The sequence below is a fragment of the Anser anser genome, assembly GCF_964211835.1.
Source record: "Anser anser genome assembly, contig: HAP1_SCAFFOLD_66, whole genome shotgun sequence".
Lineage (NCBI taxonomy): Eukaryota > Metazoa > Chordata > Aves > Anseriformes > Anatidae > Anser > Anser anser.
This window is the reverse complement of record NW_028153466.1, coordinates 479383-504359: the sequence shown is the minus strand read 5'-3', so window position 1 is coordinate 504359 and position 24977 is coordinate 479383. Positions and strand designations below refer to the sequence as shown.

Here is a 24977-nt window from a genome sequence, read left to right as displayed (position 1 = left end):
CATAAAGAACATTCAGATAACCCAGCTGCATATTCAAAAAAATCCGCTGTTTAGACTTGTCTTCACTGATTCTGTACAGGCAGACCTCCTGTGTTTGCAGTGCCCAGTTTCTCTCACTTGAATTGGGGATGCAGAGAAGTGAGTTCTATGCTTTTGGGGAAGAATACAAGCTGAAGGCATTCTGAAATAGCTTCCAAACTAAGCAAACATGAGGGACAAACTAATCCAATGGCTGGGTATTTCAATGCTAAGAGAGCACGGTACTCAGCCATTCAGAAACGTATTACTGATGTGTATTTTAATACCTACATTTGTTTCAATACTGCAAAGCTACACAAGTTCTAATAAAGAGGTAATCCATTGTCTTGTTACTGTAGTAAACAAACAGAAGATACATCATCTTACGTCTTCTGCTTCCAACTGCACTCTTCCTACATACAGTTGTGTAGGGAAGGAAAATCTGAAAATTCTGTTGACGTTCTTCTGGATAGCCGAAGCAAGAAAACATGTTTGTGGCTTATTCTTGTTTTCAAAATAAAACAATATTAATTTAATCAAAAAATTTTGGCAAAGAAGTTTGGACAGTGCTCTCTTGGAGAAGAGCATTTCCATTCTAAAGCAGAAGGAGGCAACATTTGCAGAATTATGCTAGGTAAACAGAAACAGAAGTGTCATTTTTTACTATTTAACAGAACACACAAGCTAACCTCATGAACATACTGAAATTGTTTATATGAAGTCCTGTTTTGTCAGTATCCTGGATCAAAGTTCATCAAATTTGGTATCAATTCTTTAACCGTTCAGAGACCTGAATTGCCTTAAATAAGTGATAGAACTGAGCCGGTAGAGTAAGAAACCCTCTCAGGAAGTGCTAAGCTTTAAACTCCCCATTGCCCTAAGCTCATGAAAAGCAAAAAATAGCATTCTAAACCTGTTCTAGTAATAACGCCTTTGGCTATCTCCCTGCGTTCCCATTTTTTCCCCCCACTTCTTTCCTGTCAACCCACTGTAAAACTAGTTATGTGCTTCTCTCAAACTAGAGGGAAAGCTCTAAGAACAAGAACTCCCTAGCATATAAAACCACTTGTTGTCCCTTCTACCTTATACAGGCCCAAACCTGAAAATATTTACCAATGCATTCAGCTTTGCTACTGTTGAGAAACAAGGCTGGTTGCAATGGCAGCTAAGCCCAAGCTGCGCTGTCTGGCTAGACTTAACAGTTGGATTCCCCCAGCCATCCTGAAGCAGGTTGATGAATCCAGGGAGTCAAAACATAGGACTTCTGCATTTCTGGTTTTGTAGACTGCATCCTGTGTGCAGCCACTACAGCAAGGGCCACAGACTTTCCAAAGGCAGAGCTACAAGAATCTGATTATTTAGAATAACTGTATCAATGCACAACTCCTTGGTTACCTTTTAGAAATTCCTATGCTCAGCCGGATTCCTTTTCCCCCCAGACCTGGTGCGTTCTGGCAGTCTTGCAGTGCCCTCATCTGATCACCTTGCTCACCAAATCTGTCATAGGCATACCCTCTACTATTTTCAAAAGGGAGAAAACCAATTCTAATATGCATAACAGTTACAAAGCTAACGAATTCAGTTTCTGTCTTCTACAAAAAACAGAAGATAGCAGCTACTATAGCTTCTATTACTTAAGCAACCTCTCTGGCATGTGCACGTGCACAGAAAAGGCTTTCACCAAATTAAAAAACTTGGGCCAGAAGCAAAAAGCTTATTCCTTGGTAGCATTAAGATGCAACTCACTGAGAGCCAGCAAAACAATACATTTTAAGTGCTCTCTGCATAAGTAATCAGATTCCATATTTCTGCATATACAGCAGTTAATCAGTTAGCACTAACCCACTCCTTTTGGAGCCACAAACTTTATTGGTCACAAACACCAAGAGCTGGCTGTAATTATCTGAACCAGTATTAACCGGTACCTCTGAACTCTTCAAACAAAAATATCTTTCAGGTGCTCTTAGAAGAACAACATCAATTGCCTGCAACAATTTGATGGCTTTGCTAAACGGAGCACTGAAAAGCACAGTGGTACAGTTTCTTTTGTAGCCTGTTCAGAAATTATAGCCCCGTGCCTACAGCTTCAAATCAGGCCAAGCTTACCAGCCCAACTCTTACAGCTTAAGTTCACTGCACTCGAATGCCTTCAAGACGTGCTTTTAGGAGCCATGGAGAAGAACCCTCTGGTAAGACCACCATTATAAAGTACTGAGTGTTGTTTTACACTTAAAATAGAACTATCTGTTACAGTCATTCATCAGCTTTCCCTAGGCTGCTGCTCTCTCACTACTGAATGTGATCCTGCTCTCAGTTTCCCACTAACTTTTTCCCCCAGCGGTTATGGCCTCTTTTCATCTATGACACTTTTAAGGGACTACACCGTGTTGAAAAATGCTGGTTAACATTTCCTTTTACACAAGGTGCCTCATCGAATTTTCCTGACTAAACCAGACCCCAGAACCTTAACTAGAAGAGGAAGCACACAAACACACACGCCTCCCTGGCCACCATATCTCCCCAAAACATATCTGTTCAGTAACAGACCAACTGTAAGAATACTGCGATTAAAATCAGTATAGCTCTATACACTGCTTTTGTTCGGGATTACTAGCTAATGTCCTTCCCCTTACCCCTTCTGGAATTAATACTGAATTCTGTACTCCAAAACGCGGTTCTTAAGTCATACAAATGACATTTAACAATCAGAATTTTTCCACACAGTGATCCTCAATAAAAACTTCAATCCTCTACTGCAGTCTTTCAACAAATTAAAGGAATACAAAACTGGCTAATAACTGTTCAGTGATTTTTGGACCTTTGTAGCACTAGAGTAACAGCAGTACACTCTGCAGCATAGTTGCAAGTATGTGGGAATAATCTCTTTTTTTCTCTGAAAAGTGTGAGGCCTCTATTTCACCCTACTAAAGATTTTACCACCAACTGTACTGCTAGCATTGAGACACTGCAACTTCTGTGCTTGTATGAGATGCAGGACAGGTTCCTTAAGGTGTCGCAATTTTTTGTCTAAACCTAGTGTTGAGATCAAAAAAGGGATTGCTACTAATTGCGTACGTATCAATAACCAGGACAGAAGACATGCTGCATATAGGAATTAAACTTTTTCTAAAGCTCTAGTACATGAACATATCAAATCCCGCAGATTTTTTCTAGTATGGTTTCAGAGGTCTTACTTGATGGACATAAGCGCACAAGTGAAGACAAAAGATACTCTGTTTACCTGAAGTACTGGTTTGGACCCCAAATGAAAAAGCTGGCTTTGCTTGCTAAGGTTCCTTCTCTGATGGTTTAACGAAACTGAAGTTGAACATAGGTTTTGCTGTGCTCTCTTCTTTTGTACGCTCGGACTTCCCAACTGAAAAGATAGGCTGTGTCTTTGACTCTTCAGTGTCAGCTTTCTTTCCAAACACTAACGGAGCAGCAGTAGTGACAGAATCCTGCTTCTCTTCTGTCCTTCCCAAAATAAACTGTGAGGCAGCTGCAGACTCTGCACCTGAACACTCTGAGTGAACACCGAATGTAAATGATGGCAAGGCAGCATTTTGTGGACGCAGTCGCAGTACCAAAACCTGCAGAAATAAGTGAATGTCAAGTCCGTAACCCACGGTGTATCTGCAGTACATGAAGGTTTGAACTACATTCTAGTCCTGATCTTTCCAGTCAAAACTGTTTAACAAACAACCAACCAAACAGTAAAACAAACAAGAAAACCCCATGCTTCCTCTCTACATAAAACTTTTCACAATTGTGTTTTCTGCCCACCACCTGGCTTTAAAAAGTATACGAACTTCTTTGAAAGATCATGTTTTTAGTCTGAACTCCAAATGAACAACGTGTAGGGCATGTAAAGAACAAGCACGTCATTAATGAAAGCTTTTCTCTAAAAAGGATAAACTTATTCTTGGGGAAAAGTGTGGAAACAGAAGTTATCTAGGCAATATTCCTACAGGAAAAACGAATAATTTTGCCACACCTCAAAGGAAAAAATAATTGTGCTTAACAGGTAAGAAAATAAAAAAAATCAGAGCAAACCAAAAAATAAATCACAGAATATGCATCCTCGTTTTAATCATTAAGTATTACCTCTGAGCTCTGCTTTGGTGCTTGGCTTTGCACTTTCACAGGCTACACACTTCGTGGCCTCTGCTTTGTTTTGAACCAAGCAGGTCTCCCAATCCCAGCTTCCTTCAGGCTTCTTAAATTTGTCTAAATCCAGAAATTCTCCAGAAGGAGCAGAAAATGCAGATGCACTGCTACTGGTCACAGGTGTTGGACCCTCTGTGAGACAAACAAGACAGTTAACCATCCTGTTTGAACATGAACTATAAAATGAGCATTAACTTTTAAATTTGATTTGTCAAATCCCACAGAAATGTTCAAAACTACTCCGCAACTCCCCCCCCCGCCCCTGAAAAAAATAAAAGCCACCAAAAACCCACAAAGAAACAAAGAAACAAACAAAAAAACCAGAGTGGAACTCAAAGCTTCCAAACAACACACAACTCTGTTCAGCACACAAGCTTCTGCTGCTGTTGACCACAGTGTAACCTCCATAAAGAGGCCTGACAGGTGCCTTTTAAAAAAAAAGGTGCCTTTTAAGAGAGAAGCAGAAGATAACGCTTCAAATTCAAAACCGGAAAGACAAGAATGGCTCTTCCCTTCCACGGCACACGCAGAAAACTTTTATCCTAGTATTACTTGCATCGCTCTTCCTCCTGACAAGTGCAACGTAACCGTGCAATTCACTGCACCATGGTCACAGTAAACCCCTCATTTCCAAAATTCCTCCTTGCAATGGCAAGAGCCTCAGACAAAGATGCCGACTGACCGCTCAGAGGTTGGAAGTCCAAGAGAATCAACTCTGTCTGAAATCTATTATCTTACCTCATGAAATTTCAGTCTTACCGCACAGGATGATTACAAAAGCCCGGTCTAGTCCATCTTAATTTGTTTCTTCCACGATATATTTGCACAGGTGTTTTTCGATGTAATGGCATGTTAAATGACATTTAGAGTCAAAGTTAGAATTAGAATCGTATTTTAAAAACAATACAACCACGCTCAAAATCAATTACGGTCACACACAATGGGAAACAACCCAGTACTGCCCTGAAGAAGTTACCCAGCGGGTCACTCGCTTTCTTGAAGCCTACCACTGACCTTCATAGGCATCTCTCTGCTTTAGCTTAAGACTAGTTAAGACTACACTGTCTTGAAATCTGGCTTCACATCTCCCCTCAATTACATACAAACGGTGAGTAGAGGCATTTTGGACACATTCTGTAATTTTTTTTACTTATTTTTTGAAAGAGAAAAACGCAGTCATTTTTAACTCTTTCTATGGAGTTCTCATTTTCGCCAGTGAAAAATCACTATGTTGTTTTTAAATTAAGTCACTCACTTCAGCCACCTTCCCTCACCAGCTGCAAAGCCGGGGGTATCTGCATTGATCCAGCTCCGTACTAATACATTTCACAATCAGTTCAATTTATGCGACAGGCTGGAACCTGGGCTGAGACCTCTGAAGTGCCTGTAAACCAATCCTGCAGACAGCCGCTAACCCATCAACCGTACCTGGGAATCGTGTTGCTTAAAATATTCCATATATGCAACGTACTTTTATTCTGTACAAGATTCACAGAGGCTAGGATGGAAACAACAGGAAAAAAAGGACCATACCTGGTTTCTCAGACTGACAGGCTACACATTTGTTATCTTCCGTCTTATTTGGTACAAGGCATATTCCACAGTCCCAAGAGCCTTTCGCCTTCTTAAATTTGTCTCCAAAGCCCAGAGTGGCTGTTGTGTCAGTGCTGCTCGAGGAGGATGTCACTGTCACCGAGCTGTCTGTGACCACTGGTCATGTCAGAGCAGGCATTACTCCCGTTCCAGGTTTTGGTGTCTCACATGCTATACATTTTGTAGCTTCCGGTTTGTTTTGGACAAGACATGTATCACAATCCCACGTTCCAGGTACTGTTTTGAATTTGTCTCCAAAGCCCAGCATCCCTGCTGGGGGCGCTGCTGGCTTTGAGGTGTCGCATTGACTTGAACTTACTGTCTGTTTCATACTCTCAACTGTTGAGGCTTTAGTAGCTTGACAAGTTACACATTTGTCCTTTATGTCTTTGTTTTGCAGAAAAGGGTCACATGTATCAGATTGCCAGTACGATGCTTGTTTAGAAGTCTCTTTACCTGCAGAAAAAGTTGTTATTGCAGGCCTAGTATAAACCACTGTGCTTGTTGTAGGTTGTGCAGACGTAGAAGAGCGTGTTTTCAACAATCCAAAGTCTAGGAAGCAAGAAAAAAAAGTCTTCCTGTTAGCGCAGCACCTCACTACATGTAACTAAGTGACTTTACTAGAGGGCAAAAATTTCAGCTCAGGTGCCAATGGTTACAACTAGACATTCAGACCGAGCGCAACAGGAAGTCCCCAGAAATCTTATCTAAACGGATGAAATTTCATCTGCTGCACTGGGTCACAACAGAACATTTCGTTAAAGCTTCATTTAACTCTTTGTTTCCAAGCAAGCTTTAAATCAACATTTTCACTGGTCGATACAAGTACAAACAGACAGTAGCTGACTGAAATCTGACAGTCCAACGTGGAATGGAAATAATACAATTTGATTAAGACGCGATGCCCAATCGAATCAGATTTCTAAAGCTCCTCCTTCCGTAGCAGATGACTCAAATCTACTCCAGTAACTGTACAGAAGTTTGTACTCGGAGCAGCAATCCATACGGTATTTTCCCACAGATGCTGAATATTAATTAAATAATAAAAACTCAAGACAATTGAACAACTGTCTAATTTTCTATAATTAGGACAACTCCTTATTTAAAAGGTGGCAATTTTAACAGAAAAGACAAGCTACTAATACAGAAAGACTAAAGGAAATGCATCTTAAACAGCAGCTCAAGTTGCTTGTAAATCTACCTTGAACATAGTTGTTTTGTGGTTTGTTTGTTGGTTTTTTTTTAGTCAAAAATGAAGTCTTTGAACAATGTGGATTTAGATTCTGCTTCTTTTAAACCGATAAAGAAAGTGAATGTCACTTCACTCAGAGGTCTTTCCTTAAACAAAATGCACAATGTATTTTCTCTCACTTAGCTCTTTCCAGTAGAGAAATGTGCTGCCTTCTTCACAAGTATGTAAGTTAGAAGAAGACTTTTGGGAAAAGATCAAATTCAATAAAGCCCTTTTTCTTAAAAGATATCTTTTCCACAGACACACTTTATGAAACTGTTGAAAACAATTGCAATTGCTTAAAAACAAAATTCAGAAAAGGGTTTTTAACGTAAAACACTCCACTTCTGTTTGCAGTTTAAATTTTAATCCACAGGAGCCATTGTAAGCTAAGGCCCAAAGATTCGCAGCTTTCGCCATGTATTTGGAACTGAAGCTCTTTCCTATTCTTTCTTCACCTGGGCTGAAGGTGGGACAGGAGTGTTGAGTTTTACAAACATTTCCTTTTCAATTCCACAAATTGTATTTACTTAAAATGAAACACCGATTATCTGGCTAATTCTCTTAGTACCTCATTTACAATTACATCCTAACACGTAAAGGAGATGCAACCCATCTGCTTTTCATCTTGCAGTTTTACTTCCAGCAACAAACACCACTTAGAATAGAAGGGGGCAGATGCACCCTAACAAACGCAGCGCTTAATGTAATGCTCTCCTACATTCATATTTATAGCAGATACTCTATTAACCATAAGTCGTGTGTTGGTTTTTTTTTTAATAAAAAATGCTAGCGTATTTTTTGCAGCATCTTTTTAAAAGGAGTTCATTATCTCTCCAGGATTTTTTAGAACGTCTAAGACGCTTCCTTCCTTTAATACGTGGGCAGTGGTGAAGGGACCACCAGCAAAATCTTTGACCTCCTCTTTCTGTGTGTTGATGTTGGTTGAGGTGGTGGTGTCTTTTGAAACAAAAGAAAACAAAAACAGCTTTCACAATGTGACCTAGTTAGAGCAGATTATACTCACTTTTGTTAGAAACAAGAATTTCCAGCTTTCATGCTTCTCACATAAGAATCTTCACAAATTCTACTTACTTTGCAATGCTTTATGATTACAAGCAAAACAAAAAGCAACAAAACAAAAAAAAAATATAAAAGCAGATCTGTCACTGGAAAAATACTGCAGAAGTCCAACACTGCCTGGAATTGCTAGCATGCGCAGACAGGACAGATTGAAGATTTAATAAAGAAAAAAAGGAAAATCAGCACTTCAGATCTGAAGTGCTAAAGTTTCAGTTACCTAGGGTAAGAAAGGGCGTCACTGGAGTACCACTGGGTCCAGAAAGTTCTGCCGATTTTACAACGGGAACACTAAATGTAAACCCAATCTGCTATGAACAAGAGAGGTTTTTCAGATTCTCAAGCCACAGGAACTCCAATCGAATGCACACACAAAACCAAATCTGAAAGCTGCTCTTCACATTTGTAGCACGCATGCTGAATGACAAATTATAAGCCAGAAGCCTACATACTTTTCTCCATCAAGGCAGATTCTGCTTTAGTGTTCTGCAACAGCCTACTAAATGCCTAAGAAAAAAAGTCAAGCTCCTTTATTATTTTACTTACAGAAGACGTAGGTAGCACTTCTGCCTCAGTAGATTTCACAACTGGAGATGAAAATGCAAACTCAGGACTGCTAACAGTACTTGTTGGTTGTATCTGTATTTTCAAAAGAATTAAAGGTTTATATTTAAGAGCAACAACTACCTGAATTCACTACCCAACAGAAGTCCCGCAGTGACGTCGAAAAACCTGATGTTTGAGTTATTTTGCAGATAAAAGTAATAATAAAACACAGGGAAGTTTCCAAGTGGGTATAGGACAATATCTTCAAAACCAAATTCCAGAAACTGAGAGGAAAAGCTGGAGATGCTACTTAGGTCTAAATGCACGGAAAAGCAAGCCAGGAAGCTGAAGAACGGCAAACTCAGCCCAATGATACTCCAAGAACTTCAGCAAACACCTCAACATGTTAAAGCAGCTGTCTACTTCAAACCGTACAAAAAATATTTCAAGTACTCTGGAACAGATTAATGTTTATTTTATTGCAATAATATGCCAATTATTGCACCCTAGGCTCATTCTATGTGAGGCTTATATGACCACGTTACCTCTAATTTAATAACTTAAATAAAGTTGTGGTTTAACCATTGCAGGCAACTAAGCACCACACAGCCACTCGCTCACTCCCTCCAAATGGAACAGGGAAAAGAACTGGAAGTAAAGAAGTAAAGTTGTTAAATTTGAGGTAGCATTAATGACTCATCGCATGTAATGGCTACCTGGAAAGACAAATGCCATAACCCTGTACATACTCCCCACTCCTTCCCCTTCTTTCCCCCAGCATTTATTGCTGAGCACGATGCTAAATGGTGTGGAATATCCCTTCGGTCCTCTGGGCTCCGCTGTCCTGGCTGAGTGCCCTCCCAGCCTCTTGTGCATCCCCGACCTCCTCGCTGGCAGGGCAGCGTGAGACACAGAAAAGGACTTGTCACTGTGTAAGCACTGCTCAGCAACAGCTAAAACACCAGTGCCTTACCAACACTGTTTTGCTCACAAATCTGCAACACAGCATCATCTACTACGAAGAAAATTAACTCTACCCCTGCCCAAACCACTATAAATAACTTGGCATAAAGTCCACACCCCCCTTCCCCCGCAGACTTCCACAGCATTTGAAGCAGTTATACAATCACGTTAAATGGGAGTTGGCAGGCTCTAAGACTGAGAGAAGCAGAATCAAAACATTTATGCCTTTTTCCCCAAACTGGCATACAACCCCAATTCATTCAGCTGCGTAGAAACTAATATTTGTTAGTTTCATGAGCACCACAGAAAAAGTCAACTCGCAATAAAGCAGTATACTCATTGTAAACATTATTTATAGCATAAAGATTTACCTTGCCCGCCGCCATCGCTGCTGCATCTGCCATGCCTGCCGCCTCCGTTGAATTTGCCACGCTTGTCGTTGCCGCTGTTGACCTTGATATGTCCTTTGTCATCAGCAGGTATGGCATGCCCGCCGCCATTATTGGATATGTCAAGCCTGAGGGCACTGTTGAACACGTTATGCCTGACGTCGCCGTTGTATAAATCATGTCCTCCACCTCCTCCTCTGATAGATCTGTCAAGTCCTCCACCTCTGATGGATCTGTCATGCCCTCCACCTCTGATGGATCTGTCATGCCCTCCACCTCTGATGGATTTGCCATGCCCGTCGCAGCTGCTGGAGTTGCCGTGCTCATTGCTGCTGTTGAAACAGCGCTCGGTGACGCTGAGACAGCGCTACTACCAACGAAACTAGAATTGAACTGAGGCAGCGATGCAGCACTGATGGGTAGGGGTATGTTCGGTAGCACTGGTTCCTCCACTTCCTAAAGTTGCAAATTTTAATTTTTCTTATACAAGACATACTACTTTCTCACCCCATCGCACCCAATTTATTAACAAAATTAAATAGAACAAAAATCCATACAAATTAAGAGAAAGCAAGTTTCCAGAAGAAATCCCGATCTCCCCACCTCTGTCTACCACGTCATTTTAATTTATGGCAGGCCTGCTTCCACATTATACTCTATTCAACAACTGTACAGCAAGAACACTGAAAGTTAACTCAAAACCTGTGCAGAACAGAGACGCACAGATCACATTTTTTTTCTTTCTTTTCTATACTTTAGTCATCAAAGCTCTGGAGAAGCATCATCCTTTCTAACTACCCTCGCATGGCTTCAATTAAGAGTACACTCTCAAGACAAGTGAGAAAGTGTTCCTCTTGCAAAATTAGGCGGGATAGCTGCCAAAGTTTCTAAAGTCACTACAGCAGTGAACGTGGAAAAAGGTAATGTTTAAAGAAGCAGGTAGGTTCAACAACCAAACTAAACACAAAAAGCACCAAAGAAAGTCAGACTAGCAGCACTGAAGATTGTGTTCTGGTAAATACAGTCTATACCATGTATCAGGATGCAAATATAAAAATCAGAAAACAGCCTCTTAACAACTTCAATTTTCATCCCTGCCACTTACTTTATTTGATTACTAAGATTGGATGAGTTATGTTTTAAATGGCATAGGAAATCTGACCAAAATTTGTACAGTACTATCATGATCTACTTAGAAATGACTAGGAAGGGATGTAAGTTGGTACTACTGATATTCAGTGCATCCTGTAGCTTACATCTGTTTCACAGTTTTGATTTGAAAAGTTTATGGAACTTTTGATATTTGGACCATTATTTTATTTGCGTTACAGGAATAAACAACAGTGTTTATGATTTCTTTATATTGCATCATCTGGAAGTCCCATTTAATGATTTGAAACTTAAATTAACTTAAATACTTAATATTAACTTAATATTAATTAAATACTTAATGTTAACGTAAATACTTAAATTAACTTACAGGCAGCTTATATAACATCCAATAAAAGAAAAAATAATCTGAATATTCATGGTCATAGTTTTATGGAATAGATTTTTCCTATTAAAATGAGAAAAAAACTCTCTCACAATGAGTTTGGTGAGTATCAAAAACTGAGTCATCGTTAGCAGACATGCAGAATGCTCTCTTCTACTACTCTTTTTCACACTCTTGGCCTGTATCTTTCTGTATGACTTAAATATGAAACCAAAAATTAAGCTTTTTTTTTCTTTTTATACTTGGCACTCGTTTCAAGTATCATTCCTGTAGAAAAACTATACAAACCTTCACCAAAACATTACTTCTCTTCTTAGGACTCATTCATTCAATTGCTAACGAGAAATGTTATAGTTTGAAGAATCTCCAAGGTAAGAGAATTAAAAATTTCAAAATTACATAAGCAAAGTTCAGGTATTCAAACACAGGAAATCAATTGGAGCCTGCTCTGAAACCCACAAGAAAACAAAAACAATGCAAAAATAAAGCGGTATTGTTATAATTTACTATGATGCAATAAAACTGACACACTTAGCTAGTTACTTCAGTAAGCTCAGTGACAGCAATTAATTTAAGAGTCACTTACCTGTTCTTGTACAGCTCTTGATAAATAGTGTATTCCTCTTTCCCTTCTCATTTTGCCACCTCCGCTACTCACTCCTGAAGACAGACCATTGGACGCAGCAGTACTGAATTTGTAGCTGGTCACATTGCTAGCACACGACAGTACAGAAGTTGGGGGAAACAAGAGAAAAAAAAATTACCAGCCAAATTTTTTTTTCAAGATATTAGAGCTGTTATTAGTCCTAGAATTGAAACCTGCTGATCAGAAAAAAACTAAAGCTGTCTCACAAGTTGCTAAACGCTGGTAAATACTTGATGTTCTAAATAGGAAAAACTTTATTAACAGCAGCAATGAAAAGGACATACATAAGTGCACCGTTCACACGGGAACAATGACTAAGCCAGAAGACCTGAAATAGAAGAGCTGATTTAGATTGTTATTTTCCAGTGCTTCCTTTAAATAGGACTGGTTCTCTGATTCTGCGATGCACGTGTATCTTTTGCAGGGATATAAAAGAACAGCTCACAAAAATACAGAAAGAGTGCACATATGCACACATACACATGGGAAACACTGCCAACAGCTCTGATAGAATAGGGACGCCTTAGACTTGTGTGGCAAGGTAATATGGCCTAAGCTTCAGAAGCAGCTCTGGCTTTCATGTGGCCATCAGCAGGAACAGCAGAGGTGTTTGGGTATGCCAACATTCCAGAAGTCTTTTCAGACATGAATACAGATCCCTTTTGTAAGGCATACAAAGGCGTTTTTCTGGTACTTAAAAAAGCCTAGCTCAAAACCAGAAAGATATCCTAATCCAAGAGCAAATGGGGAAAAAATAACCCAAACCAGAAGTGGAATAGGGAATAACTCTAACAAAAGTACTATGGCAAGAAAATGAAGTATGCCTGGAAAAACCGTGACATCAAAGCTTATCTTGCAGCCAATCAGTCAGTCAGTACAGAAGTGCATTAGATCGCACTGGAAGACACCAGGTCAAACTCCCACAATACTGAGGAGGAGAACTGGTCTAAACTTGTCAAATACTTGACAACAGCCTGCTTAGCACTGTAACTGCATAGAGGAAGACAGATCCCTAAGGCATATGCTCAGACTTTTCTCTAATCCAAACTGTCAATCCATTAGAATTCTGAAAAAAGTCTTACATCAAAATAGATCTTCATTCAGACAACTATCGCTTGCCCATAACAGCCCATATTCCTCTTTCTGTTAACACCTGTGAGCTTCAAGGGGGCAAAGACAATTGTCAGCCTTCAAGCAAGTCTAATCTACAATTGGACTCAGGTTTAAAATATATACACACACACACACACACATAGATATATAGCATTGGTGGGCCAGAGATTTACTGAGTATTCCAACTCAACTGTCCAAAGGGACTCTTGCCAGCAGATCAGTGTGGTGCTCCTGCTCCAGAACATGGCACCCAACAGAGACCAGCATCACAAAAAACACTACCACCACTACCTACTCTACAAACAAAAGGTAGGGCACTGCAATAAACTTTGTGAACGAAATCAAAAGCAGTATGAGTTTGCTCTATCTCCTTCCTAAATGGAGAAGTAGAAAGGAGTTCTAACAGAGACAATTTAGAACAGTTTGAAAAAAACATAATTACAACCCAGCACCTGATTGCACCTGTACCAGAACCTTAAAGCCAGTCGCTTCCACCCCTAAAAAGGTGGTTGTTGTGAAGTCCAACTTTTAGATGCCAAAACAAAGTGTTGAGTTCTTTCTGCAAGCCAAAGAATGCCCATGGTCACATAAGAATTGCTTGGCAGATGAGCATAGAGTCAACAAAATTCCCTGCTACTGTTCTTTGAAAAGAGCGACCCCCTAAAAACCGAGTGCAAAGTCTCTTAACTCAAGCATTATTACCCAAAACACCATTTGCCCAGAAGGAAGAGCCATCAATATTATCTGGAGGATAACTCATTTGACCTAAACCAAGAAAGCAGTATAACACAAAGCAGTCTCCTCAAGAAGAAATTCAATTAATTCTGCTGGATTTTTTTTATTTTAGAGATGAGTTAGCATTTGGCCTCAAATGATTCTAAAGAACACATGGTCTTCATGTGAACTCAAAGCAGACAATTAACTTCATCATGAAAGGAGTATTAAAAAAAAGAATAATAAATCATAAATCTTCCTCCATGTTTTTGCTTAAAAAATAAAGAAAAAAACACATCAATAAACATCCTCCTGAACTGTAACTCACTTCCCCTACTTCACCTTCTAAAGAATACTTCAGAAAGAATCATCCCATTAGGACAGAGCTTTCAAACTGCAAGCAATTAAATAGCTAAAACTAATAGCTTTTCCCCTAGGGAACATTAGGAGGGACAAATTATTTTGTTATAAGTAAACTGAGTTATAAACCATGAAATATCTGTCAAAGCAAAATTTGTAACGCTACAGATTTAGTCAAACTACAAAATGAGCCATATTTCCTGTAGAAGGAAAAAATTAGGCCTCCAATAGCAAAGATCCTTTCTGTGGATACAGCATTATAACGTGCCTTGTTTCCCATCTTCGTATCCTACTCAGAAGATAAACTTGGGATAAAAAGTGGTGTATCAGTACTTTTATTCTTGCTCATCTTCCTTCCTTTCATAAAAACAACAATTTTCTCAAAGTTCTATTGATCTTCAAACACAATCCAGACTTTGCAGCTCCCTCAAAATACAAAATTTTCATTGGATTTCCCATTCCTTTTACTGAGAACTGTCACCACCTTTCAGGTGCAGACTGTACTGAAAAAGGAGATGTCTTTCTTCCTTCAAGTAAGTTTTAAATTAATAGATGTCATACCTTTCAGATGGTTCTGCTCGCTGTTCTGCAGGCAAAGTCTTCTCTCTCATCCCCTGCAAGTTAAGTTTAGTTCAAGACTTAGCTGAATATGTACAGAATACACAAAGTACCAACAACCACTTCATGTGGTTTTTTTGTGGTTTTTATTTTATTTATTTATTTTTAATTTTATAGCACTGAATACACCTCACCTACTTAACGTTGTTCCCTAATTCAGCATTGTGGGTACAGTTCAGTTAAATTTTGGGGCTAAAGTAAGCACACTGCTTCACTCAGCATTGAGGACAAACTGATAGAACACTAAATCAAATTTGTCAAATCCTCTAACAAAGAAAGTAATTATTTTAAACAAAATGACAAAAATTGTGTATGTGGGGGGGAGAGTTTTCATCAAAACTTGTGTTTACCAACCCCGTAAAAGGGACATACTTTTCTGTTTTCTGTCATTTATGAACAAACAAGGAAAAAAAAAACCTCTACCCCCCTAAAAACTAAGCAGTTGCTGCTACATTCATTTTAGAACTTTACCAAATGGAGATTGTGCTGGCTAAACAATACAGAGATTGAAAGAGTTAAAAGCAATAAGCAACCAGTATTACTGTCCACTTTGATTTCCAGCCTAAGAAGCCCATACACTTAACACGTGGTCATTTGTACACTCAGACTGATACTGGAAACACAGATGTTTTCGCAGAAAGAGATGCCCATTTAATTTTATGGAAAATTTATTAGACTCCATCTACTCCAAAGCAATCAAAACCGATAACTCAGCACATTGTCAGAACTCTCACTTGGAGCACATAGCTCACCTGGAATAGTTTACACAGAACACGAGCATGTTTCATCAGTGACAGCTTTGTGTACATGAGAATATAAAAGGAAAACATTTCTGTCTTTTAATATTCTTTCACTGAGAACAGGATGACTCAATAGCACATCATGACATCGTGAAAACAACCACAAGACACTGAGTGTTCCAAAAACAGAATTAAATCCATAAAAGCTCAATCTATTTCACAATGGTTCCCACTGCCTTAAAGCTCGCCTCAAACATACTATCAGTACTTTTTGCAAAGATAGGATAACAATTGGTTTGAGAAACATTCCAAGACTGGAAAAAAAAAACAGGCACATAAGGACTCAAAAATGTACTCACTTGGAACTTTGTGTCTACTCTCTGGCAAATTTTGCTGGACTGAGTAGTTGAAGTCGGTGATGGTTCAGAATACCGCGTATAACGCATCGGTTGACGGTTTACCGTTGGTGTCACAAGTCTCTTAACAGGTGGAGGCTGGAATGCATTCTGGGATTCCAGCTTTGAAAGGGAAACAGCAATCAATTTATCCTTACGTCCACCCAAATTAATTCCAATATTTATTGATGAAAACAAATTACAGAACTATAAACCTCCCCCCATCGGTCTTGGCACTCAGTGAATACAATTTGAAAATTCTGAAGACCGTTCAACTTGTAGAGGGAAATCACCAGAAAACCAGTAACGAAATCCATAAAGCTATATATAAGTAGCCAAAGTCTGACTGAATTCCATTTCAAAATTTGGCAGTTAGCTTCATAGACAAAATAATTCATGCTACCATAATTAAAATAACCCATGTTCCTAGAATATGCTCCTATCTTTTCCTCTGCCCACACTGTGATTTTTTTTTTTCAGTAGCTTAATTCATTAATTTAACATTCGAAGTGTTAAGCAACTAATTATACAGGCTTCTGGGCTTCACATTCCCTACATTTTCCCTCTTCAAAGTTACACAAACAATAGAACACACTCAAAAAAACCAACTTGTCAGTCTTACAATAATCTCATTCATTAAAATATGATCCAATGCTTTACATGTACATTAGATGCACTTCACGTAGTGGGTTTGACTTCCCTTTTCAAAGCATTTTCACAGACCAGAGTTAATTTTTAACACAGACCACTGCGTGTTCTGCAAAACTGACTTAACTGAACTGTCAGACAGAAAACAAACCCTAAAGGCTACAAGATTTACCGATGGCTCCGCCTGCGGTCTTAAGGATCAGAAAATACAGTCTTAGGAAGCATGCTATTGTTCAAATCAATACCAACAGGAAATTTTTGTTTACGCTGCAGCTTTAATTTCACAGTATCTCCCAGCTCTTAGTAATAGAATTCACACTCTCTCTAAAGTATATAAAAATACATCTTTCTAAAAAATATTACATTCAGTTTGAAACCTTGAATAAGACATGTTTTATGTAAGTTCACAAATCTACTTCGAGTGAACGATGGTTCATTGCTGGTTTTAAAGGTAAAAAAGAAAAATATTAATTCCCCCAGTTAGGCATTCAATACACCAAGAGCTATTCTGCCTGGTACAGCTCCTTGAAATAAGAAAAATACCACATCACTGCTACCCACTGCAGAAGTTTAGCCTGAGTGCACAAGTGTTCCGTCAACCGCATGTTCACTTTAGCAGGAAAACACACGATCGTCTCCTCAGCAAATAATTGCTTCTCATCACGGGCTACCCTTCTCCCGCCACCATTATGAATTCTAGTATTATGAATAGACAATCTATCTCCTTTCACCCACTGACAGCTGCGTGCAACATTCATTTAGTGGCTGACAATTTCAGGCTCTCTGTTGCAAATCTGGCAGATCTTTCTTAATGCCTTATCACAGGTGTATTGCTATAATATAACTGAGAATTCACACCAGATTTGGTTTTAGTTATTTGGATAATATTTATGATATACTTCACTTCTCCATGCCCTTGTAATTTGGCAGATGGTGAAAAGATGGTCCAGGAAATCTGAGATGTTTGTAAACTCTGAAGTGATTGTAAACTTAATTATACATCCATCCAATCAAGGAATTAGCACAGAAACTTCTTGAGACACTGTCCCTTTGCTCATTAGAACAGAAGATGAAAAGTTTGCACATCTTGTTATTTCCTTCAGTCACCTGATCTTCAAGTGGTCATCTAAGGGTTTTGTAATTTAATAAGCCCAAGGATACCCCTAACTAAAGTCATCAAAAAAAGATGACTAGTTTTCATTTTTTAAAGAAAATGAAAGGAAATCATGCTTTACCACAGCATTATCACCAGTTCTGTGCTACCTCCAAATAGGAATTTAGGAGCGTAAGATTTATAGCGTCGGAAAAGAAAAAGAAAAAAAAAAACCTCTACCCCCCTAAAAACTAAGCAGTTGCTGCTACATTCATTTTAGAACTTTACCAAATGGAGATTGTGCTGGCTAAACAATACAGAGATTGAAAGAGTTAAAAGCAATAAGCAACCAGTATTACTGTCCACTTTGATTTCCAGCCTAAGAAGCCCATACACTTAACAAGTGGTCATTTGTACACTCAGACTGATACTGGAAACACAGATGTTTTCGCAGAAAGAGATGCCCATTTAATTTTATGGAAAATTTATCAGACTCCAACGATGGTTCATCGCTGGTTTTAAAGGTAAAAATGAAAAATATTAATTCCCCCAGTTAGGCATTTAATACACCAAGAGCTATTCTGCCTGGTACAGTTTTGCAATTTAATGATACCCCTAACTAAAGTCATCAAAAAAAGATGACTAGTTTTCATTTTTTAAACAAAATGAAAGGAAATCATGCTTTACCACAGCATTATCACCAGTTCTGTGCTACCTCCAAATAGGAATTTAGGAGCGTAAGATTTATAGCGTCGGAAATTAACAATTTTCCTCCTCTTTACTTTGAATGGTGATAAAAAGCACAAAAACTAGTTTTCTGTGCCCGAATGAACACGGAAGTCTGTACAAAGTCTATATGACCACTCAATCAGTATTTTTCTATTTGTGATCATTTCTTCAAGAGCAAACTTGCCTCAACAGGAATTTTAATATGCAGCTTCACCCCAAGTTGGGGGACAAGATAAAACGACTTGGTGTGTTCTAGAGTTGTTGCTCTCAACTTACAAAGATAACATAATTCTTAACCTGAGTAATCTTCACAGCCCATCATCTACTGTGGATACATGCCAATATTAACTTGATTTGATGTCTATGTTGTCACTGAGGTTTGAGAAAATTTTTCTAATAGTGATAAAGCATTGAAAAAGTTATCTACCTCAGCTTAAGACATTATTGGTTCTTACCTTTCTTCGTTTGGACTGGAAGTCAGTAATATCCAGTTTATCTATGTCCGGAGGCTGAGGAAAAAACAAAGCATAAATATTAGAGGGCAATTTTTTTCTCCTGAGAGAGAGGGTTCCCTGCAACAAAAATGTGGGGGTTCATGGTCAACTTACACAACACAGCAGCAAAACAGATGCCATTCTTTTAGCATCCTGTTGAAGAAACAGCGCAATAAATTAAACCAGCCACAACGTAAGGAAGAATAATTTTATCTTTATGCTTTGATGGCACATTTACTAAGTTTTATAAACACATGAAGCAAAAACAGATTAAAAGAAGTGCTATTTACCAACAAAGGGCTTGACAGCTTCTCCATTGCCTCCAAGATGCGCCGTGCTGAGGTACTTAAGGTAGCGTGGGACCACACAGTTTCTTGTCCAGCTTTCGCTCTCTTTTGTGCCTGAAAAATTAGCATTTTAAGTGTTACAATGGTCAATTCTGAGCTAAAGAGGCATGTATTTTACGTCCCAAGGCTACACTGATGATACAATCAATATATTCTGATGACAGAGAAAAATGCAGTCACTGGGATTTTAAGCCATAAAGAAGAGAATACATTCGGAGTTTAATGAAGTTTACCTTGGGCCTCAGTGCATCTTGCACGTGCTTGTTGCACGAGCAATAAAAGAACTCCGTACTTGTAAAAGGTCAAGACGGATGATGCCAGGACTGCTAAGGCCTCCGAAGCAGTAATCAGGGAAACAGAACTCAAGAAAAGGCTTGTGGTACAGAAAGCATTTTCAGTAACAACACAGACCTCAGAGTTTCACGATGGTCTAAGTGTACCATCTTAAAATCAGTGTATACAATCATAACCAGGAACTAGTTTTACTTCTCTCTTGCTTCCTCCCTTCCCCCAAGATTAAAGTTGGCTGCAAATCTTTGTCTTAAAAGATAAAGATCTGATTTAAACTGTAACAGATCTAAACATTACACTGAAAAAGTAAACTGTTTATTTGCACCACCCAACTTCAAATATCAGTCAAAAACTTCCTTTGGTGTGACTTTTTTTCTTCCCAGGTTAAACCCCTCATATAACCACACTGTGCTTATCACACGATGTGAAGACAGGAAGCAGACCACGCAGCATGTAAAAACACAAGTGAGACTCACAGAACCACAGAATGGTTAAGGTTGGAAGTGACCTCTAGAGATCGCCTGGTCTACCCCCCCGCTCAAGCAGGGCCACCCCGAGCAGGTTGCCCAGGACCATGTCAAGTCAGCTCTTGAAGACCTCCAAAGAGGGAGACTCCACAGCCTCTCCGGGCAACCCGTGCCAGGGCTCCATCAGCCGCACAGTGCAAAAGCATTTCCTGATGCTCAGACAGAGCCTCACGTTTCAGTTTGTGCCTGTTGCCTCTTGACCTGGCACTGGGCACCGCTGAAAACACAATGGCTCTCTATGCTCTTTGCACCATCCATTCAGGTATTTATATACACCAATAAGATCCCCCCAAACCTCCTCTCCTCCATGCTAAACAGGCCCAGCAGTCCCTGCCTCTCCTCAGAGGAGAGGTGCTCCCAGTCCCTTGATCTTCTTGGTGGCCCTTCGCTGGACTCTCTAGTACCTTGCTGTCATTCACAGCAAGCAGCAAGAAGCAAGCTACTCTCTCCTTTAAAAGCCTAGTATTTTGGTTCCTCTTTTTACCATAATGCAGTAATATTGTAAAAAACAAAAATAGCTGACCAAAGAGGGTTCCCAGCTTTGCACCACAAGGTTTCAAGGTTTCCCGTAAGTGAGGTACTTGTACTGCCCTTTTTCCGTTGCACAAATGGACTGTCAGAACAGAGCCAGCAAACCCGCGTTTTCATTTTCTTAAAATTCCTTTTGATTTATCGATAAAAGTCACTTTCATTTAAATATATTCCTACCAAACCTGATTTGACTTTCCTTTTCGATTCAGCTCTAGCTAATCAGAGTTGTCAGCAGTTTTTATTTGCTATTTCCAAGAACTCTTGGGGGCAAATAACTCTCTCCAAGAACTATATGAATCGTTCAAAACAGAAAGCATGTTACTGCTTATCTTGGGACTGCATTTAGTCCTGCATGCCTCTGTGTACCAGAAGAACAAAGGATCAGCAAAGTTGATTTTAGATATTTTCAAAGACTGCAGGTTTATACAACATATCCATAGCATGAATGTAGGCATGCTTGGAAAAGAAGATCCACAGATAAATATTAGCCAGGTTTGACTACTGTAGCTTTTGCTACCATAAACACAAGTTTTCAAAGTTATGCTGTCATTGGCTTTTTTGCATCAAGTTATTTTAACGTAATGTAGTCAGAGGCAGACAATGGCACTTGAATGGAATTTTTTGAAAGACCTAACAACAGAGGAAACCCCAACTACCAACAACTAGCCCAAACTGTCATTCTTGTTCTTTCTGACAAGTATTACCTGTGGTAAAAACTGTCATTAAAGAATTTAAACAGAAATCAATCTCAGACGTCTATTTTTGTAGACCAAGAGGGCAGAAGAGCAACTGTTACCACATATTCAGCTCCCTGCTCAAAGCTCCTTTGGCAGTGCTGCTTTTTTTATTTCCATCACTATTTCCCACTACACTACTTTTCTCATACCTGATAAGGTTCCGTCTTTGGCTGCCTTGATCTTACAGCTGCACCACCGGCATAGGCCGTCTTTCCGGGGTAAAATGGAGAAAACCCAAGCTGGTTTTGCTTAAAAACAGACGTGCTTCCACGTACCTACGGAAACACAGTATGAGAAGTGGATAGAAAAACAGGTACACATTCAAACTGATTAAAAGAAATACTGTGCAGTACTTACAGGACACAGTCCTCCAAAAACAAATAAACTGAATGCAGGTTTCTTAGAGCTAGCTGCAGAATGCTGCGAGAGGGAATGAGTTCTTTCAGCTTCTGTGGGCCAGAGCAGTGACGATGAAGTATTTTTTAAAACTGCAACATCTGCCAAAATGACGTATGCTAGATGTAAATGCCTCTCGTATGTACAGAACTTTAACAATAAAGATCACACTAATTCAAGTTCTTCAATACAGAAAAATAAGCATGACTTCAGCTTCTTTAAATAGATCAACTTCACGTACAGACTGAAAACCAAGTATCACCTACAAACTTGAAAACTGTTCACAGAGCTGCAAGTAGTTTTCACCAATCTTACCAAGTTAATACTGTGCTTCCAATGCAGATATTTTTTTCCTTCAGGCTAAGATAAAAGAGGACCGCATAAACATCAGTGCATTTGTACGGACAAAGCTTTTTTCTGTGTTGGTAAAAGGCTGGAGGCCAGCACAGATCATAATCGCACAGGTTTTAAACCTGGAAGATTCCCCAAAGGCTGCTCTAAGAGTTAACGATCTTCTGCCCATGTATGTTTTACGAAGACACACCAGAAAGTTCTAGTGCACTCAGGTTATATTGCTAAAGCCCAGCAACTCTACTCTCAGCTGTACAAAAGTTCTCTGGAAAACCTGCTGAGCACACGTCAGTCCCTGTCTATATGGGGGACTAGAAAAAGCTGCAAACCTGCTGTTCGCCCTTTCAGCGAGAAGACCTACGTACCAACCTACATCGACACGATGCTTATTTTTTATTTTAAAATGGTGTGCTTTCCTCAATGAATTTGGCAAAAGACATGAAAGTATTGACAGCTGAAGCCTTCTACCAAGAAAGGTCAAAAAACAGCCTATAGCTTATGTCAGAGTAGTTTCTTTATCTTCTCTTGCTGAAACACAGGAAAACATCTCGTGTTCCTATTTGTCACCTGCACTTATTCACATTTAACCAGCTGTCTGTTAGATATTCTGAGTCACTCTTCCTTCTAGACAATCAGCCTAGTTGTCAAGCTACGGCAAGTCAGCCTGATTTCCTACCGTCCCAGTTCAAAATTTACATATAACCTAGCTGAACGTGTATATTTCAGCATTGACTCTTTCTAATATCAGGGTACCATAAACGTATTCCAAAGCACGCTTCTATTAAAAAGGTGATAGGATTATATACTTCTAAAACACTAAAAATTCAATTTAATTCTCGCATCCAAAGTTGACATTCACCTATTTTATTTACTAAGGTGATGTGGAATATTAAAGAATGCAAGGTACTTCACATTAAAAAAAAAGTCAATTAAACAGAGAACACAAAAATCACCTTCATCAGATGCTCTAGAGGAGGAATCACTGGTTGTTGAGATGTTATCATCGTCTTGTTGAGAGGTAGAATCTTCTATTTCTTTTATCAAGGACAGCCTAGGACTGCCAATGCCAAATACAGAAGATGTCGAGGGCTGACAAGGTGGGACAGGAGAATCCAGCGTGGTATAATTCAGACGGCTCCGATGAAGAGAGGGCCTTGTTAACACAACTGGGAAGTTCAGTGCTGATCTACTTGTGGATGGTTCTAGACAAGAACAGGGAGATAATTAGCTTTGCTATAGACAAGCTCACAGAAGCCAAAACCTGTTTCCTATCGACAGCCATGCTATTGCCAAGTTCTAAGCGCAAAAAGAGAGAAGCCAAATTTAACTTCTTCCTCACCCAGATACGGTTGCATCTAACTGTCTGGCTACAACAACAACACTGCTTGCGATACACAGTATTAATGTTGCATCCAGAAGTAGTTAACTATGAGGATTTACAACACCACATTCTGACCCCGTGCTCAAATGCTCTAACGCTGACTTGGCCGTTCACTAAATCAAACATATATACTCCTTCTCCCATGTACAGCTTGCAATAAGCTTTACAAAATTTGAGATTACACGGTAAATTACAGATAACACTGCAGCTTCCATAATATTGGAACAAAGGTTACATTAATCTGAATACACAACATGAAAATGAACGTTTGCAGTACTTTTTTCCCAAGTTCTTCCATATCAGCTCACGTTAGAGGCAAAACATCATCTCCTACCCATTAACTATTGGGATTTTGACCCAAGGGACAAGGATGTTGACCCAAGTAACCAGATGAGCATTTTTCCCTCTTGAAGCAAAGGGTCTGCAAACAATGCCAGTGGCCTGGAATAGGTGGCCTTGAAGTCTATCTTGCTAAATGAATGGAACTATTCATGGGTATTTTGCCTGATGAAAGCCTACTGTCTCTCCCAGGAATCTGGGCAATTCAAATGACTTTGAGCCACTATCCTCTTGATACTTGAACTGAAGCTTAAACTAGTTAGTTCAATCTTCATAACCACTGCAGTACCACTAATTAGCTCTCCAAACCATGAGCAGATTTTTAGGACAGCACCGTTTGAGATACAGAAAGTTCTTCAGGCGGAAGGCCACCCAATATAGGCTCCAGCACACTGATACCTCAGAACTGAAGAAACACATTGGTTTCAAAATGTAGTAATAATTAAAAAAAATAATCTTATTCTTAAGCATAGTAAGCAACACCCACGGACAGCAACATAAGCTGCAAAAGGTTCCAGGGTGTCCACCTGCTCCTGATCTCCTGGAGTTAGCAAGCTTGCAGTGCAGCTGTTCTTAATGAAAGCTCCTTTCACGCAGTTACATAGGAAAGCCAACATGTGTTCCTCAGTCACGAAGACCTTCTCTATTCTTTTCTCCAAACTCATTCCCAAGCTACAGCTACACAGAAAGCCATCAATCTCCTTGTTTACAATTAGATGAGATTGGAGGCAAAGATATTTCCTCCTTATTTTTTGATTCTGCCAACAACAGAAGCAACTGACTTTCCACATTATCTATGGTTACCTACGCACGCTCAGACAAAACTTCTTTACTTATTAAAAGCTGACTTCCCCAAAACAGCTAATTTAAGAGAAACTCAAATAAGAATAGATGCAAATTTATACAACAGGACTACAGGAACAGTGAGAGGCACTGGATATAAGACAAATTAATCTTTCATGAGGTAAAGGAGTTGCAAACCTCGTTGCCAACGGTCCAAATACCTTTTCAAAGACACCCCCTCCCCCCGCGTAGACCTTAAAGT

General features: G+C 39.3%; 1 pseudogene across 1 annotated transcript in view; it reads right to left on the bottom strand.

Moving 5' to 3' along the window:
- LOC310892103 (nuclear pore complex protein Nup153-like) overlaps positions 1–24977 on the bottom strand; it is a 36605-nt pseudogene that overhangs the window by 8241 nt on the left and 3387 nt on the right. Inside the window, exons 3-9 of the transcript in view lie at positions 23166–23414; positions 21823–21962; positions 21615–21740; positions 19377–19433; positions 5719–6310; positions 4123–4317; positions 406–483 (exon numbers count right to left, since the gene is read on the bottom strand). The product of the transcript in view is annotated as a nuclear pore complex protein Nup153-like (transcript). The remainder of the gene's footprint in view (positions 1–405; positions 484–4122; positions 4318–5718; positions 6311–19376; positions 19434–21614; positions 21741–21822; positions 21963–23165; positions 23415–24977) is intronic.